The sequence below is a fragment of the Solanum pennellii genome, chromosome 11 (assembly GCF_001406875.1).
Source record: "Solanum pennellii chromosome 11, SPENNV200".
In the NCBI taxonomy this organism is placed as follows: domain Eukaryota; kingdom Viridiplantae; phylum Streptophyta; class Magnoliopsida; order Solanales; family Solanaceae; genus Solanum; species Solanum pennellii.
Window position 1 is genome coordinate 53037021 of NC_028647.1, and position 4949 is coordinate 53041969.

At 29.7% G+C, this 4949-nt stretch overlaps 1 pseudogene; it reads right to left on the reverse strand.

Annotated features, from left to right (window-relative positions):
• Window positions 1-3319: 3319 nt before the first annotated feature.
• LOC107003931 overlaps window positions 3320-4949 on the reverse strand; it is a 7859-nt pseudogene continuing 6229 nt past the window's right edge.

The following is a 4949-nucleotide window of genomic DNA, read 5'->3' on the forward strand; positions in this document are numbered from 1 at the left end:
CAAACTTAGGCAAATTATATATATTTCACAAATTTAGGTTCTAATTATTAAAATTTTTGATAATTTCAAATATTAATTTTTCTATCATATTTCATATCTAGAATATACTTTATCTGCTGAATTTAAAATAGATACATATTTTATTTGTTTAAAATAATTAGTTGTAATTGATTTCCTTAATTAAAAAAGTAATTGAGGATTTTTATAATATATGGACAATTATTTTTGAAAATCCAAATTAATTAATTCCCTTAATATAAGGCCAAAATCTAAGGTTTGTTTAATTTATTTTATTTTATTATTCTTTGAAATAATAAATTCATTAATATTATAAATAACAGATAAAAAAATTCATGTATATATTAGTCATGTAATTTGATTAATTTCATTTTATTACTCTTAAAATAATAAATTTATTATTTTAATGTATCTATTATCAATATATGATGTATCCAACCAACTAAACACTTAGATACATGAGCACCATACATGTACATCCATATTTATCATAGAAATATCTAGATTTATTTAGTGTATTTGTTACAAGTATCTATCGTTAATTTCATGTATCTATTTAGATGATATAATTTTAATTTCATGTATTTTTTTCTATGTATCTAGTATTAGTTTCATACATTATGTTCAAAAACAGGTATTTTAGATACATAATAAGTATATACATATAATTATGTGTATCTAAATATAAAATGTAATTGAAACACACGAATTTAGGAAAAATCACAATGATAGAATATCTATTATCATTAATCCAAAAAAGTAAATTTTTTCAAAATACTTTCCTTTTAGCATTTGGAAAATTTTCTCACACATACATTAATCTTAAATATATACATATAATTATGTATATCTGAATGTGAAATGTAAGTAAAAGGCACGAATTTAGGAAAAGTCAGATGGTAGGTATCTATTTATCATTAATCCAAAAAAAAGAGTAAATTTTTCAAAATTCTTCCTTTTTAGCATATGAAATTTTTTCTCATAAATAAATATAATCTTAAGTCAGATACGTGAACTCTTAACAAGATACATGTACGCATGATTTTTATCCAACATTGGTGCATATCTAAAAATGGTGTATTTGTTTTGTTAATTAAAACTTGACACAATTCTTCCATCTTGATTGGATCATTCCTATACTTAGATCTTTTCTCGACTCACATGTTGATTGATGAATTCAGTCTCTTTAATGAGAAATTCATTTGTAATAAGGGAGAAGGCACAAGTACCCCCTAGAGTATGACCGACATCTCAGAGACACACATTAACTAAACTAAGGTCTTATACCTCTCTGAACTCATTATATATATAATATTGTGCACCTTTTGGCTTATGTGGCACACCCCGTGACACCATGCATTTAAGGCACGCGGGAGATATTTGGAATCCACGTAAGCCAAAAAGGTGTACAAAATTACAAAAAAAAAAAAATGAGTTCAGGGGGTAATAGAACCTTGATTTAGTTAAGGTCTGTCTCTGAGATTTGGGTCATAGTCTGAGAAGGTACTTCTGCCTTTACCCTAAGTAAAAATGAACAAATAAAAGTTTTCAGATTTAGTACAATATTGTTAATGTATAGTACCTTTAACAAGAATCGTCTGACTTTGAGAATGACCAGAATTCAAGTGTTTGAGAAACAACAAAATTAAAAAAAATATAAAACCTAATTTGTAATTGAACTTAAGAACATAATGAATTTCAATTTAAATAAAATCAAGATACATGAGAATGATAAAATAATTGAAACAAACCTACATATTAAATACTGATTTGAACATGCAAATATGTATTGAGAGGATGAAAGAATAAATTAAAGAGGGGGAAGAAGAAGAAAGAGAGTGGAATGCTGGACATGGGGTGGGGAACCGCCGGCGACAGATGAGAATAAAAAAAAACTAACTTGAATGACCATTAAGTAAGGAGTTTAAATTAAAGATAATTATTCAATACCATATTAAGGGATTTGTGTATCTTACTAAATCTTTTAAATTATATGGTATAAACATTAAAAAATTGTAATATGTGTAATTAGAGATAAGACACAAGTATCCCCTAGTTATGATCAAAATCTCAGAGACACACTAAAACTAATTTAATGTCATATTACACCCATAAACTCATTTTTTGTGTAATTTTATACACCTTTTGGCTTATGTGGCACACTCCGTGACTCCACTTAAGTGAGACGGGTGAGAGATGTTTGGATACCACGTAGGACAAACAGGTTTACAAAATTACAAAAATAAAATAAAATAAATTGAGTGGAATAATATGACCTTAGTTTAGTTAAGATGCGTTCTGAAATTTTGGTCATAGTCAAATGGAGTACTAGTGCCTTATCCATGTGTGATTATTTTAAAGTAGAGGTAAATATAGTATATATGATAGAAGTCTCTCGCCTTGCTATATGCAATCTTTCCATAGTCCAATTTGACTAATTTTCCATTAAGAGTGTATTTTCAACGGAAGATATTTTTCTAGAAAATGTTTTCTTGAAAAAATATGAGAATTTTTAACTTATTTTATCATGTTTGGTTGGTAATTAAAAAATATTTTATGGAAAATATATTTTAATATTTGGCTTTGGTTGGTGAATGAAATATATATTTTTTAGAAAATATCTTTTATTTTTGGCTTGAGACTAAAAAAATCTCTTTAGAAAAACAATCTTTAATCTGAAAATCAACCCTGATAATTAGTTTAGGGTCGAGCCCGATACTCAAACTAGGATAAGACATCGATGACCGTTTCGAAATTTGACCCAAACTTTAGACTCGGGATTTTTAAAAAAAATAAGTTTTTCTTTTAAAAAAAAATTAAGAAATTTAACGGGATCGCGAGACTGAGTGAGCGGATGGGAAGATAGCATAACAAATTATTTTTTTTCTTTTTAAAAAAAATTATCGACTATTTCGAGCGAAGGCAAGGGATTATATCAAAATCATCATTCAGGATATTCATGGATGAGGTTCTTTGTATCCTAGGCTAGCACATCGGTTAGGAGAATTAGATATGTATCCCTGAGTTAAGGTCTATTCCATAGGGCTTTAGATATTAGTTGTTGATGAAGTAAAACTTGAGGTTGTTTGTTCGAGTTTGTTATTTACTTACTAATATATATATATATATGTATGTATGTATGTATGTATGTATGTATATATATATATATATAGATAGATAGATAGACAGATAGATAGATAGATAGATAGATAGATAGATATAATAAAGAGTTCCAACAGAAGTCATCGACTGCTATGTAATCTATAATAACTACTAGGAATACAATACAATTTATTGTTGTTCAAGATAAATCTAGATAGTGAGGGATATTGACGAAATTCCACTGGTCACCACTTATAAAGTTTCTAACTGTGAAAGTTGATGCAATATTAGGATTCGTAGACACGGATGCCCATGTCACACATCCCTTCGTGACTGCACCCGGTCTCTATTCTTGTATCATATAATATGGCTGGCGACTAACTGCGGATATATTTGCTGATTCAATCCACTCAAGCCATCCTCTAGGATCTATCAAATTATCAATATAACTTTTGATTATCACAATCCTATAAAATATACCCCATGGCCGACCTAAATATGTCGTGACGGTCGATTTCTCCAAATCGGGCGTAGCCTTTATGGTACAATTTTGAAGCACTATTCCTGTTGGAGAATCCTCACGCTCTCTCTTTTGTGCTGTAATTGTGTTATACTGTCTTGCCATAGGAGTGCGTGCTTCAATCAAGCAGTTTTGGAACATGGCCGTCGCGTCACCACATATGAAATCTATCGTGCCATAAATTTCAGTCTCAGTAGAATTGACGTTTTTTTCATATAAAGTGTCTTGATACCCGTCGAACCAACATTTATAAAAGGACACCAAATCTGCTTCAACTATTAATATTGCCTGATGTTTTACGGGTCCGACATTATTTCTAAAAGTTGAGTCTTGGGCTGTAAAGCCATTGCCAAAAACCCCTGCAAATCAAATTAAAAGAAATAATTATAATTAATCAAAACCAATAAGATTCATGTAGATGTAGAAGAGGACTTACCAACAGTTGCGGTATCATACATTTTGTTGCCATCGATAGAACTTCTATTACCCATTATTATCGTACTATCCATCCCTTCTCCGATCGGGAATATATTAGTCTTCTTTTTATCATTTCTGTTTCCAATCTGTGTTATAAAATCAGAAATTACTGGTTCTAATAAATCATTCAGAAACACGAAGTAACTGAGAATTTTTATAACCAGTAAATAAGATGAACAGAAATAAAATAATTTAATCTGTAAAAACGTACCAGAATCTGGAATACTCTTATTGAAAATTTAGGAAGAAAATCAAGTCCACTGAATTCACAGTGTCCCCTTAAGGAAATTATTCCCCTCTAGTATCCGAGGTTTGATTTGGAATATAACCTCCCAGGGTAAAATGATTTTAATCAGTAGAGTATAGATACCAAAAACTCTACTGTCAGCGAATCAATCCACAGCAGGAAAGTACACGAAGAAAAAATGTGATTTTAAGAAGAAGGAAGATCAGAAAATTCGTTAGTAATATTCTGAAGACTGAATGGTATTTATAGGCAAGAAGAATATATTCTGAAAGGTTGCAACCCTTTCAGAATTAACACGACCATTAATGAAAGGTTGCAAACTTTCAAATGGTATTGACTGTTCCTGAAAGTTGCAACCTTTCAGAACAGTCATGGCGGGAAATTTTGAATATAACGGAATTTAAAACGGGTCACTCGCGCGGATCCGAGTCGGGTCGGGTTTTAACTAAAAAGTTGAAAACATTTCGGTTATCAACTAATTTATTGAAAATAATTTTTGGCCATTTAAAATTAATTAATAAATAATTAAAATAAATTTTGTCCAAAAAATTATCTCTCGATCGATCATTTGCCAAAGCCAAAGCC